The sequence below is a fragment of the Loxodonta africana genome, chromosome 9 (genome assembly GCF_030014295.1).
Source record: "Loxodonta africana isolate mLoxAfr1 chromosome 9, mLoxAfr1.hap2, whole genome shotgun sequence".
NCBI lineage: Eukaryota > Metazoa > Chordata > Mammalia > Proboscidea > Elephantidae > Loxodonta > Loxodonta africana.
Window position 1 is genome coordinate 95,080,933 of NC_087350.1, and position 15,408 is coordinate 95,096,340.

Sequence of the window (15,408 nt, forward strand, 5' to 3'; positions counted from 1 at the left end):
ATGCAGGCAGGAAATTGGGGGCTCAATTTCTTCCAAAATAGGCCAGGGTCAGCCAGACTAGGTGAAGTTGTGGCATTACACAGCTTTTTTTCCATGGAGAAAGCTCTATTATTCTCTTATAGCCTCTGGCATAAGGTTGGTGGTGGTGACAAGCAGCTCAAATGTAGGCATGTGAAGATGCCTAAATGAGAGAAGGGGGGAGAAAAAAAAACACTGAAGGAAAGAATTGACTCAAGCTTAGAAGAATTTTACTCAAGGTAAAAGCATAGAGAATGATTTTATTTTTCTCCCAAGTCTTCTGACTATAGATTCTTTTTAAAGAGGTTGTAGATAATTCAGAAAGAAATAATATAGAATAGCAGTTTTAGGAAAATCTGGGGCTCTTTTTTTTTTTGTCTTCTGGAAGCTAAGACGTTGACAAAAATGTATTACTGGCCATCTAGCTGTTGATATAAGAATTCAGAGTCATGAAAAATTTCTAATCCTGGGAAAAATGCTATTTCCACACAGCTTCTCCTTTTAACTGTAGCTTTATTTCTGGGCACAATTAGTTAGCTAACACACAATGCTTTCCAGAATGCAAAAGATATTCATAGAAGAAACCAATATAGTAGACTATATATTAAAGGGCAGGGAATTAATGAAGTTAAATCACTCAAATCAAGGACTGCCTGCATCAGAATTATCTAGCAAATGGACTAAATGCAGATCCATCAGGCACATCCAAAACATAATCAGAATATTGGAAAAAGCGTTCATTTTAATGCATACTCTAAGTGATTCTGGTGTATACCAAAATTTAAGAATCACTAGCTACATTCTGCAGCCTTTCTGAACCAAGGAGTGCCTCTTATTGTCCTTGTAGATTGAGCTACCAAACCGGTGTTTTCTAAGGCCTCCTTCCTCTACCAGCCTGGAGCAGTGAGCTGGAGGAAGTGCTGGCGAGGCCGAACAAGACAAAGCAGGCATCGAAAGTTGACGCAGGCAGAGTTGGAATCATCTTAGGAAGCTAAATACAAGGGTCAAAACAAGCCAGAAATCGTGATTTTGGCAGACAAAAGAAAAAAAAAGCAGATAAAAAGAGGAGGGCACATTTGCCAAATAACTAATCAATACATGTGGTTAAAACTCCAAGTCAAAAACCAGAAGCCAGATCTGGAAAAACTTGAAGAGGTTCAGGTGAGTCAGGGAAGTGGGAGACCAGGTCTGAGAGGGCTACAACCTTCAGGGCCCAAAGGAACAAGGTTCACTTTTGTCTCAACCAACAGCCTTTATGTGTTTTCTGTACTAACAGGAGCCACATCCCCAAATTGGGCTAGACTGAGACTTGTGGACAATTGCGATATGGGAGAAGTAGATTAGAGTAAACAATAATCGCAGCTTTATCTCCCTCCCAAGGACAGTGTTCAGTTAGGTTCCCAAGCACTGTAGGAATTGCCTGAATAATAATAATAAACATTTACTGAATACCTCTATGTGCCAGGCACAGTTTTAAGAATTTTTCATGTATTAACTTATTTAATCCTCACAACAACCATGTGAAATAGGTGCTATTATTATGGCCATTCTACAGACAAGAAAACTGGGGTAAAGGTTGGTCAAGCAGCTTGCTCCAGGCTATGTACTTTCCAAGGACAGGGCCAGAATTCCAACTAGGCAGTCTGGATCTAGAGCCTGAATTCTTAACCATAATTTTATACTGTCTACTGCATAGAAGGTATACCTAAGCATTTTATACAGACGGAAATCAACTCCTGGCTGCAATGAACTAGTAAGACTCATTATTGTTGTCGTTATAATTTCTATAAAATTGGAAGGGACTTAGAAGTTCTCTGCACAACATTCCGTACTGTTGATGTTTAAAATGCACACAGTGTCCTACATACAAATGTTGATATTTGACATCACAAATGTCAGAGCTATCGTATGATGTAGTTTTCACAAAAAACAATGCTACCATGATTTTCAGCGTAAGAATGGAACCTCCAGAAATCCAACTGTATGTATGTGTTTGTGTGTATAGAACTTATTTCTACTCTTTTGTTCTACTTGTGCTCTTCTTTATTCTTTTTTGGCTCCGATTTTGACTCATTTAAACATTTTTTAAAAATGTATTTGTGCACATAGACAGAAGAGACTATTCCCTTTATCTCACATGTCAAAAGTTTATCTTCCTGCTTGAGGCTCCAAGGCTGCATACCATGGAGAAAGGAGAAATTTAAAGAAAGACAGACCAGATTAAGTAAAAAAGCCTTCTGATTATAAATCAAAAACGAGCTACCTTCAGGCTGAATTTAAAAAAAAAAGAGCATGTCTTTTTTTTTTTTATTATTGTACTTTAGGTGAAGTTTTACAGAACAAACTAGCTTCTCATTAAATAGTTAATACCCTTATTGTTTTATGACATTGGTTAACAATCCCATGACATGACAACACTCTCTCTTCTCAACCTTGGGTTCCCTATTACCAGTTTTCCTGTCCCCTCCGGCCTTCTAGTCCTTGCCCCTGGGCTGGTGTGCCCCTTTAGTCTCATTTTGTTTTATGGGCCTGTCTAATCTTTGGCTGAAGGGTGAACTTTGGGAGTGAATTCATTACTGAGCTAAAAGGGTGTCCGGGGGCCATATTCTTGGGGTTTCTTCAGTCTCTGTCAGGTCGGCAAGTCTAGTCTGAAAAAGAACATTTCTTAATGCTTTTACCATGCTTTAGTGACACTCACAGTTTTGTTTACATTTATAAATCATATTTTCTTTTTAATATCTAACATTCAAGGATGTAAACCAAAAACACGATGCCCTCACTGGTGAAATCTAACATTTCAAAATGCACAGACAATTGTTGGTGGCTAGTTGTTGTCAGGTTGACTCTGACTCATGGAGACCCCATGTGCGTCAGAGTAGAACTGTGCTGTATAGGGTTTTCAATGACTGATTTTTCAGAAGTAGAGGCATTTCTAGGTGAATTCAAACCTCCAATCTTCCAGTTCACTGATGGGCACACTAACCGTTTGCACCACCCAGGTAAGTACTGTCTGGTCTATAGCTACCCTTAACTAAAACCAATTCTTTTATCCCTCATGCATGGTTGAAACTGCTTTTAAGATAGCAGCAACTGCAACCACATACACACTTGCATCAGGAGTCCAAGCACAGAAACAGAAACATAAAGTAGTAGAAAACAGATGTAAACTTAGTGTTCTCCTCCAGAATCAGGAGAGTGAAGATTGAGCAGCTGAATTTTTTTTTTTTTTCATTTTAGGTGAAAGTTTATAGCGCAAATTAGTTTCCATTCAAAAATTTATACACCAATTGCGTTGTGACATTGGTTGCAGTCCCTGCAATGTGTCAGCACTCTTTCCTTTCCCTCTCCACTCCGTGTCAATTCATCCAGTTCTCCGTGTCAATTCATCCAGTTGACCTGTCCTTTCCCGCCTTCTTGTCATTGCTATTGGGCAGGTGTTGCCCATTTGGTCTCGTATACTTGATTGAACTGAGAAGTATGTTCCTCACCTGTGTTATTGTTTGTTTTATAGGCCTTTCTAATCTTTGGCTGAAAGGTGGACTTCAGGAGTAGCTTCAGTTCTGAGTTAGCAGGGTGTCTGGGGGCCATAGTTTCGGCGGTTCCTCCAGTCTCTGTCAGACCAGTAAATCTGGGTTTTTTTTGTTTTTTTTTAATAAATTTGAATTTTGTTCTCAATTTTTCTTTTGCTCTGTCCAGGACCCTCTATTGTGATCTGTGTCGGAGTATTTGGTGGTAGTAGGTGGGTACCATCTAGTTCTTCTGTGCTTAGGCTTGTGGAGGCTGTGGTTCATGTAGTCCTTTAGTCCTTTGGACTAATACTTTCCTCTGTCTTTGGTTTGCAAGCGTGCTTCTAAGTCTATGTGAACACATAAGTTTCCAGTTTCCTAAAAGAAACTGCAGGTTATTGTTTGGGAGGTATCACTACATTTCCAGTTGTAAATATGGTCTAATGTATGACAAACATGACAGAAACCAATGAGTATGAAAATCCAGTGCAAACTAAACCATGGTGCCAAAGAAAAATATGCAAAAACATTTGTGTTTCAGGATAATTCTACCACTGGGAGACCCTGCTTTTGTTTCCCTTTCTGTTTTTCTGCTTTCTAATAAGTTGTTACAGATACCATATGCCCAAAATGCTGTTTCAGCAGCTTAGCACAAAAACTGTCTTCAGGTGCACTTTCTGCCCTCTCTACTCATCAGAACACTACAAAGGCAGCCCCTTCTGCTGACACACACACATACTTTTGTCTCTCTGTTTGTGTCTCTCTCACACACACACTCTCTAAATAAATTAATACAATATATTCCTGGTTTATTTGGTGAATTACAGAAGTATAAAAACATGATGATAAAGAACAAAAATATAATTCATTAGTTCAAAGATATTCTCAGATAAGTCTTTTTATGTTGTTGTTAGGTGCCGTCGAGTCAGTTCTGACTCATAGCGACCCTAGCACAACAGAAGGGAACACTCCCCGGTCCTGAACCATCCACACATTTGTTGCTATGCCTGAGCCCGTTGTTGCAGCCACGGTGCCAATCCTTCTCATTGGAGTCTTTCTCTTTTTCACTGATTGTCTACTTTACCAAGCATGATGTCCTTCTCCAGGGACTGATCCCTCCTGACAACATGTCCAAAGTATATGAGACACAGACTCACCATCCTTGCTTCCAAGGAGCATTCTGGTTGTACTTCCAAGACAGGTTTGTCCCTTCTTTTGGCAGTCCATGGTATATTCAATATTCTTTGCCAACACCACAATTCCAAGGCATCAATTCTCTTTCGGTCTTCCTTCTTTATGGTCCAGCTTCCACATGCATAGGAAGCGATTGAAAACACCATGGCTTGGATCAGCCTCACTTTAGTCCTCAGGGTGACATCTTTGCTTTTTAACACTTTAAAGAGATCTCTTGCAGCCAATTTGCCCAATGCAATATTCCACAGTTCATTTAAAGCATAATTTTTAATTGAATGAAAGTGATTTCATTTGGAAGCTCCAAACATCCACCAGAAAGTGGTTGTTCGTTTCTTTGGGGATAAAGATTCTCCAGTTGAAATCATTTAATGTGACTGAATCAAGTCTGCTTTTGGAAATAATGAACAAAGATAATCTAAAACCTACTTGAGGAAGTCCTAGAGAAAGATTAGAAAGGCACAAGTTTAGAGAAATGAGAAGCAGCTTTCTATTTCTTTTATAAGCACTCCTCTAATCAGGCTTTTTCTACTGTAAGAAAATAATTATCTTTTTTTTTTTTTTAAGTCTCAGTGATTTTCATTGTTGGCAATTGGCATTTTGTAGGTTATAAAACAGAAGTTCCTATTGTATTAAGTAAAACAGATCAAGTAGGTGAGAGATAATCTCCTCTTTTGCCATTCTCTAAAATTAAATTTCTCAGTTTTGCAAAGCTTTAAGACTACACATCTTGAAAATAAAAAATAATTGTATGAGAAAAATGTGAATCATAAAGCCATTAGAATGAATTTATAAAAGTTAACGGAAACCCTGGTGGCGTAGTGGTTAAGTGCTACAGCTGCTAACCAAAGGGTCGACAGTTCGAATCTGCCAGGTGCTCCTTGGAAACTGTGGGGCAGTTCTACTCTGTCCTACAGGGTCGCTATGAGTTGGAATCAATTCGATGGCACTGGGTCTGGTTTTTTGGTATAAAAGTTAACTTTCCTTATTATTAAAAGCAGTGTTACCTCGAGAGACTTGAATATTCCACAGAGTTAAGTGGCTGGTAATATACCCTGTGAGAGTCAGAAGAATCAATCAGCAATTCCTCTGGGAGCAAATGACTTACTCTTGTTATTTGAATGGCCTTTTTTAGAATATTTCTTCAGCATCACACTTAACCCATGTCTTCTGGCATTAAATGATACCATGGTGTGCTGTAAGGATCTATGCTTAGTCTCTATACTTAGTTGACTCAATAAATACATCATTTTCTCTGATTCTTCTGGGTTATCACTTAATATATTTACACAGTTGATCTCATCCATACCTTAGTGCTAAGTGGTCAGTGTGATTATTCTTTGTTTCCAGGGAATTTTAGGATTGAAACAGAGGAACAGGCAAAGCTAGTGGCCTATTAGAGTGACATACTAGTATCGGAGGATAAGTCTGAGAGTATCGCTCCGAGGGTTCCAGTTCATACATGCATGGGTTTATTCCAAACAAAACATGTTTAAACACGTCTCTGCGATCAGCGGATGCTGCAGACAAGTTCTCTCGTAATACACTTGTCTTACTCTTGTTAGGGTACCATAAAAAAAGGATACTTTTTGTACTGCGGAAAAAAAACAATTTTGAGGTCAGAGTTACTATTAAATTTTAAGCAAAACTCAAGTGGACATCTTTCAAAATCACTGAAGTTTGGCAACAAGTTTCTGGGAATGCTGCCCCACATAAAACAACAGTTTTTAAAAGGGTCAGGCTTTTCAAGGAAGGTCGAGAACACCTCAAAGATGAGCCAAGAGAGGGAAGACTGCTCAGAAAGTTATGGCGACTGTTTTTTGGGATCCCAAAGGGGTAATCTTGGTAGATTTTCTCTAAGGACAAAGGACAATCACGAAATCTTATTATGAAGAAGTTTTAAGAACACCAAAAACTGCGTTGGTGAGAAAAAGGTGAGGAAAATTGCGCCAAGGGATGTTTTTCCATCAAGGCAATGCACCTGCTCATTCCTCGAGGGTAGTAAGGGTTGTCCTATGAGAATTTTGTTGGAAACCTTACCCCATCTTGCCCCTTCAGACTGCTTTTTCTTCCCAAAACTCAAACAATATTTAAAAAGAACAAGATTTAAGTCCCTCGAAGATGCCAAAACTACCATTTTCATGTGGCGTAAATCTTCAGGGAAGGGTTCGAGAGATGGAAACACCATCTTTAGAAATGTATAGACTTAGAGGAGATATCAAGAAACAATAGCTTCATATTTTGATATTTTCATTTCATAAAGGTTTCTGATTTTGTAGCAATACTTATTGACTTACCCTTGTACATATAGTATTAACATAAGAATAATATAAAATATTAATAATGGCTCATTAGATTGACAGACTATTTCTCAGTGCTTACTCAAGAGGCCCAATACTGACTGCTTCATCAGTGCAGAAAGAGACTTTTATTCTTTGTATGGCTGGTGCCTAGCACAATACAAGTCACATTCTTGATTCTCGAGAATGTTGAATGAATGAATGATGTGCAAAATTCAGCCATCTTTTTTTTTTTTTTTTCCATCCAGATATCCACCTGACATGGTATTGGGGTTAATGCTGAAGTAGGATGCCTACTCTCGGATGTCCACATGCTGTTTCTCAGGAATCATGAGTCTTCTGCAGCCTGAGACATGAGGGAGAGGTGGAGTGGGGACTGGCATTAACCGAGCACTTTCTGGCACTGGAGCTAGGCTTGGTACCTTACATACCCTACTGTGCTTAACCCGACAGACACACTGCAAGCACAGCCTTAGTACTTCCATTTTACAAACGAGAAAATAGGCTCAAAACTGTTTGCTCCCAAAGTCCTTGCTAAGGCGAATTGGGGCTAAGGTTAGAATATAACAAAAGTTGTAACAAATAACAACTTAAGAATTCATTTGATGATGACTGAAAAATCCCCTCACCAGAGAAGTAGAGAAAATATGCGAAACTATTAATTTCCTCTCTAGGGCTCTATTTAATGACTCTCTCTCTCTCTCACATACACACACACTGTAAAACATTAAGGCACGTTTTGGAATTTAGTCTTTGCAGGCTCCAACTCATACCCCCAATTATATTTTTAAGTCCTTAGTTTTATTAAAGAAATAAGATTCCTCCTGACTTATTTCTAATCTCATTTCAAAGGATTTTATGTAAGATTTATTTAGGGTAAAGTACATGAAAGCATTTTTTCCCCATTTATTTATTTCTTAAGCTCATGTAAAACTGAAAGAGAAAGTAAGTCAGGTGATGAAACTTCTGTAGATTTTGGCTACAGTAGCAGTCAGATGGCAGGTGTGCAAATAGGGCTGTATTTTTTAAAATTATATATTTTTTAATCACAACAAAATTAAAAGGACCAAATAGATTGAGATAAATACTTATAAGAGCCATGACTAAGAATTAAAATCTTCATATATTAGAGGGCTACATAGATTTATAAGAAAATCAGTAAGACCACCATGTATGAGAAAAAGACAAGAATTGGTAATTTACATAAAAGGAAATATTAGTGGCTTAATAAGCATTTTTTACAATCTTCAATATCACTAGTAATTAAAAATGAAAATTAAAACAATAACGCAATTCTGTTTTCTCCTATTAATCAGCACGATTAATTTGATGTGGGGGATACATAAGACAGGTAGAAGTATAAATTTCAATTGGTCAATCAGTTTTGTAAAGCAGTTTGTAAATATACGTCGAAAAAACTTTGAACATGCTTCTAGGATTCTACCCTGAGGAAATAGTCTAAAATGCAAGCAAGTATTTACATACAAAGATATTTTTTACAGCTTTTCTTTCATAAACAAAAAGCCAGCTACCCCGAATATTCTCAATCAAGAATACCATTTAACGACATTGGAAAATAAATACTAACGACATAATAATAATGGGAAAAAACAGGCTATAAAACTACTTACGGTTATGGTCTTGACCATAGAAAATGATACTTAGAAAGGATGTAATTATAAGTGATAACATCAATTGTCTCTGTTTATTGGAATTATTGATTATTCACATCAATTTTGCTTTATTTTTCTGTATTTGCCAAACTTACTTCTATAACCCTATTATATGAGAAAAAACAGAGTAAAAGTAAAACTCTCTAAGATACAGAAAGAGAAAATAACCTAATCCTGAATATCTCAATTTGACCTGAGTTTCCTTTGCAGTCCAGCTATTGCATAGTCCATCTAGGGTCAAAAGTCCATCCAAACTGGCCACAAAGTCTATGTGACACACCTGCATGGCATAACGACCACCTGAGCAAATACATTATTGGGATGCGTTAATCTAATGTCCAAAACAAAGAAGACAGTGGCCAGCCCACTCTGGACTCACCAGACCTTGTCTGGGGCATGTGGTTATTGCTGTGAGCCATATCTGAAGCAGAACGGTGAATAACTAGAGTATATCCAAAAGAGAATGACCATCAAAGGTAAAACGTCTGGAAACCCTATGATTTCTTAGCTTAAAATACCCCCCTCCCCCAGCCGCCCTGGTTTCTTATTACTCTTTAAAGTCCAAAACCCTAGAAGACCCTGCCTACTTTTCCTGCCTCATCTTGTACCACTCCTCTTGCTCACAAAGTTCTAGTTTCATATGTCTCCTTCCAATTCCTTTAATGTATCAAGTTCTTCCCCACTTCAGAGCTGCCATAAATACTGCTTCACCAGCCTAAAAAATCTACACTTTCACCCCTCGTCTTTCCCATCCCCATCTTTTCACATGCACATATGTTCTCGCCTGGCCAATTCCTACATTTTTTCTGGTTTTAGATCAAATGTTTCTTTCTTCATACATAATTCTCTGACCACCCACCTAGGAACAGAGTTCCTGTTATACATTCTTATTTTACTTTACATATTGTCATTACATAATTACCTTTTTTATGTCCATATTTTTCTAGATTGTAAACTCTGTGAGGACAGTGCTGTGTTCTCAGAATGTAATATAATACCTGACCTATACCTTAGACAATTTCCTGAACGAATGAATGTTTTTATGGCCACCTTCCACATCTACACCTTAATTTCTTCATAATACTTAGAAGATGGGATTCTTAATCTAAAAAAGAGAAGTTACGGGGTGCAGTAGAACGGGAGGGAAGGTGATAGCCACCTATCACATACAGTTATTCTTTGTAACCCTGTTAGCTAGAACTAGGACTAGTTATAGTTGTAAAATAATATGAAAGAAAAATTTAAAAAATGAATATAACACCCTGTATGAAGTGTGCAAGTCATATTTGAATGACCTGGGTTGGAGTTGTTGTAAAGGAGATTCCTGTATTGGGCAATTGAATTTGCTGACTCTTAGTTTCTTTTCAAAGCATATGATTCTTTGATCTAGCAATCCTATTGGCTTCCAAGGTACCAAATAAGGGAGAAAAGATTTAAGACAAAACAAGAGCATGGAGCTAAACAAAGAAATGCTTGGGGCAGAAAAGGAAATGTAACACTGCCTCAAAACTTCTGATCTCAATCATTTCGAACCTTCTCTGAGGACAGGATTGGCAGGCTTCCCAGAGAAACCAAAACAAAGCAACCTGACAGGGCACAGCAAAAACTAAAGGGGATCTAAGCTGGGAGATGAGAAGATCAAAGCCCTGACTCCGGACTCACTGAAGAGAGGGAGAGGGACAGGGAATGTGAAAGGAAGACTTTCTCCTCAGAGTTCTTTTCTTTTCAATTCATGGAAAGGCACACCTCTTCTAAATGAATGTCCTCAGAAGAGAGTAGACCAGTTCCCTGAACGCAGAAGTCTGGGACATTAATGAACGCAGCTAAAGGAATGTGTTGAAATGCTAGTGCAACTGCTTTCTGTATCTTCCCCATCCTTAACCCAAAATTTTGTCATCACTCTGGGATGAGTAATGTCTCCTTAACAAACCTTATCACTCCCTTTGACAGCAACAGGTTTGGTTTGTGTTTTGGGTTGTGTTTGCTTATTCACAGTTCAGAAATTGCCCAATGGCCTTCTTATTCTCTAATGAAAGGACTTAGCATTTTGTGGAAAGAAAAATCACTTCCATTTGGTTCGAAAGGCCCGCACGATGTTTCTGTTTGAGGAGTGAAAGATGAGACCTGGGTATCTACTATGGTTTATTAAGTGGTGATTTTTTTTTCCCCAACTACACTTTTTTTTTTTTCCTAACTACTCCTTGTGAGCTAGAACATAACTTGTTATTTTGACCACTGCTGAATATATTTGATGTTTATTGGGTGCTCACTATGTGTCAGACAACGTTCTGAGTGATTTGTTCGCATTATCTCCTGAATCCCAGCAACAGTCCTCAAGTAAATACAATTATAGTACCTATCTCCAGAAAAGGTCCAGAGTAGGTTGGTTACTTGCCTCAAGTCCTCAGATTTATAAAAGGTAGAGCCTGAGAGAGTATTACACACTTGAACATCACCTGTCAGGTATAGTTCAGCATAAAAAATTTGTGATCTGCAGCTATGGGCAGATAAATCCCCCTCAAACTCTTTGCTTGTGGTGGACAGAGGTGGGTCTATCAAAGATTTAGAGACGGTTCATCTCAGGAAGCTGTGTACTCTCTATTACTGTAAGAATTGAGAAAGCGTGATATATTGGTATTATGAAACATTATGTTGCATTTATTTTAACTTTATTATAAAACATTTCCAAATATACTTCAAAGTCGAGAGAATATAATAATAAAGTCTCATATCTATCACATAGCCTAGTAATTGTAGTCGTTTTACCATATTTCCTTTATCTGTTTGCTCAATCATTTTAAAGCAAACCGCAGTTATGATGATGTTTAGTTCCTAAATGCTTCAATATGTGTTTCAAAAATTAAAGACATTTTCTTACATATGATTTTCACTCTTAAGGAAATTAACAATAATTTCTTATCATCTCACACCCAGTCTATATTCCTATTCCCATTTCATATCCAATGTTATCATTGGTGTTTCATATTTGTTAAATGGAGTTCATCATGATAGTGATGAAGAAGATTTTTAAAAACTTGCCTGTACTGACAAAGCAAATGTGATGTGGGAGAATTTTGGAAGCAGAGTAAAGTGGGATGGGTACCTGATGGCCTCGGGTTTAGCCCAGACATTCTGGGAACTCAGCCTAAGTCATCAACGCTTCTTCCAGACCCACCTGGATCTGAATTTAAGGAGATAATTATACCATACGGGTTAAGAATATGGACCCTGGATTAAGGCTGTCCGAATTCCTTACTTACTAGCTGTGAAACATGGGCAAGTAAATCTTGTGGTGACTTTATTTCATTATCTGCAAAGAGAAGTATTCATATCTACTTCATAGAATTGTTGGAATAATTAAATGAAATAATATAAGAATTAAATGACACTGAACAGTGCCAGGCAAATCAAGTTGTTATAGCTGAGTCGGTTTCAACTCACATGATAAGTGCTTAATAAATGTTAGTTGTCGTCATCAAAATCATCATTATCATTATCCTTATGGGGACTGGCTCCGAGTTAAAGACCGATCCTGCAGTTGAACAGGATACGGGAGTCGTGGAAATTGAGAATTAGAATGATGATTGGATTACCAGTGACTTTAAACAATTTTCCCCCAAATTTTCCTTTTATTTTGTCATATGATGCTTTCCAGGAAAAGTTATTTTAAATCTACCTCATTTGTTGTTGTTGTTGTTAGATGCTGTCAAGTTGATTCTGACTCATAGCGACCCTGTGTACAACAGAGCAAAATACTGTCCAGTCCTGTACCATTGTCACAATCATCGCTATGTTTGAGCCCATTGTAGCCACTGTATCAATCTATCTCTTCAAGGGTATTCCTATTTTTTGTTGACCCTCTGTTTTACCAAGCGTGATGTCCTTCTCCAGGAACTGGTCTCTCCTGATAACACTTCCAAAGTATGTGAGATGAAGTCTCGCCATCCTCCCTTCTAAGGAACATTCTGGCTGTACTTCTTCCAAGACAGATTTGTTCATTCTTCTGGTAGTCCATGGTATATTCAGTATTCTTCTCCAACAGCACAATTCAAAGGTGTCAATTCTTCTTCTTCGGTCTTCCTTATTCATCATCCAGCTTTCATGTGCATAGGAGGTGATTGAAAACACCATGGTTTGCGTTGGGTGCACCTTAGTCCTTAAAGTGATATCTTTGCTTTTTTTTTTTTTAAAACACTTTAAAGGGATCTCTTGCAGCTGATTTGTCCAATTCAATGCATCTTTGATTTATTGACTGCTGCTTCCTTGGGCATTGATTGTGGATCCAAGCAGAACAAAATCCTTGACAACGTCAATCTTTACTCCATTTATCACATTATTGCTTATTGGTCCAGTTGTAAGGATTTTTGTTTTCTTTATGTTAAGGTGTAATCCATAACGAAGGCTGTGGTCTTTGATCCTCGTCAGTAAGTGCTTCAAGTCCTCTTCGCTTTCAGCAAGCAAGGTTGTGTCATCTGCATATAGCAGGTTATTAATGAATCTTCCTTAAATCCTGATGCCACATTCTTCTTCATATAGTCCAGCTTCTCAGATTATTTGCTCAGCATACAGATTCAATAAGTATGGTGAAAATTGGCTAGTGAAAACCTTATGGATACCTGCTTAGTGCTGGTGAAAACAAACACCCAATCAAACAACCTGCTGTTTTGAGCTAGTGTCCAGCCCCTTTATGTGGATGACTTCCAACCTAGCAGCCCCCACCAGGCTCTGCAGAGGAGGATTCTTGTGTCCCCTTCTAAGCCAAGGTCTTCATGTGCTTCACACCTCCCACCTCACTCAGCTCTCCTAACTCCTCTAGCCTACAAAACTCAAGACTCATCTTCTATAATTTTCTAGCCTTGCCCTTAATTACGGTCCATCAATTCGGTTCTCCTACTTTGGACTTGGACTGCCCTCCTCCTAGTGTCTTACTTCTTCACTGTGGCTAAGCAGATGCAAGTCATTCAGCAAACCTTAATGCATATGTGGTAGGCATTATGAGCCAGCACTGGGAATATAGATATTAATAGCACAACATTTTTACCCTAAGAAGTTCAGAATCTAATGGATCTCAGAGAAGTTCTCTATGATCTGCCTGTATGATGCCTTGTGGACAGCCATCTACTCTGTTTTTGCTTTATAGATGTGCTGCAGACAATGAGAAATGACAGTGTATTACCGATCATCAGTAGAGGAGTTCTATTGTACTGAATTATATTTTGGGTCATCTATTTTTATAAACATTTCCATTTAGTCAATTCATATTTATGACTCTCATAAAATAAAAAATATACATATATTTTACAGTTTATGTAATGAGGAAAAACAAACTCAGTGTTGTAGACTATTAGGTTGAGTTGGAAAATGAACCATTTCCACACATAGCAGTCACAAAGTAAGGGAAGCTTTCTGATTATAACTATGGCCTCCAAGTCTTCAGAATTCCTATAAGAATCAATTATTTCTCTTTCTTCCTAATACCCAATTCTCAACTTTTGTTGGTTGTGATGTTGCAAAGTCTTTTGCCAAGCTGGACTACTGCCCACATTTCCAGTAAATGCAAAACTGAAGACAATTCAAGATGAAGTTCTATAAGGAGAGGAATACAGAATCTACACCTGTTGTGAAAGCCTCAAAAATTTCCTGGAAATAAATGCCCCAGCTCTTTGAATATAACTGGTTCCCTCATTCCCTGGATACTTTTACTAGAGAGTTAGGCTGTTGCAACCCATCTTCATTTCCTTACATCTCGGGAGGTTGACTCCATTAACCTTTATCCTGTGCACTTTCTATATTTGAGAGTGAAACATGAGACACTCTGACTGATATTGTATCTAAGAAGGCTCATTCATTTTCTGATTTAAGCATTAGCCTGAAAGGTGGAAAGATGACTTAGAGTCATGAAGCTGGGATCCAGCAGAGGTACAAAAAAACAAACAAAAAAAAACAAAAGCAAGAGAAAACCAGTGCTGAGAGTGAAGTGTTGTAGAGTGAGGGAGGCAGGAGGCATAGGGAACAGGAGACAGGTCAAGTATCTGGTGGTAGCCTACATGGTATAAATCAAAGGCTTTAGGGCCCTGAGAGTTGTCTGGTTGGAGTTGGGATTGAGAACTCTGTCCCCAGTACATACTTTTTTCCTAAATTTTATTTTAAAACTCAAGTCAAGCAGAATATGTTGATTTAAGGGCACTCGCCCTGAAACAGACAGCCTAAGCTTATGTCCCTTCCTAGCTGGTGGCTTTGAACAAGTTATTTAAATATCAGTGCTTCAATTTCCTCATTTGAAAATGAGCATAACAGCTGCATGTTTATCACGGAGTTGTTGTGAGTCTTAGTTGTTGTGGATACAGGTAAGACTCTTAAGTATGGCCAGAAAATAAAAGGAGCCCTGGTGGCGCAATGATTAAGTGTTCAGCTGCTAACCAAAAGGTCAGTGGCTTGAACCTACCCGCGGCTCCTCAGGGGAAAGATGTGGCAGTCTGCTTCTGTAAAGATCTACAGCCTTGGAAACCCTATGGAGCAGTTCTACTCTATCCTATATGGTCTCTATGAGTTGGAATCGATACAATGGATATGGCAAGACAAACAAACAAACAAAAACTCAAAAACCAAACCAGTTGTCTTTGAATTGATTCTGACTCATGGCAACCCTACTTGCGTCAGAGTAGAACAGTGCTTCACAGGGTTTTCAATGGCTGATTTTTCTGAAGTAGATGGCCAGGC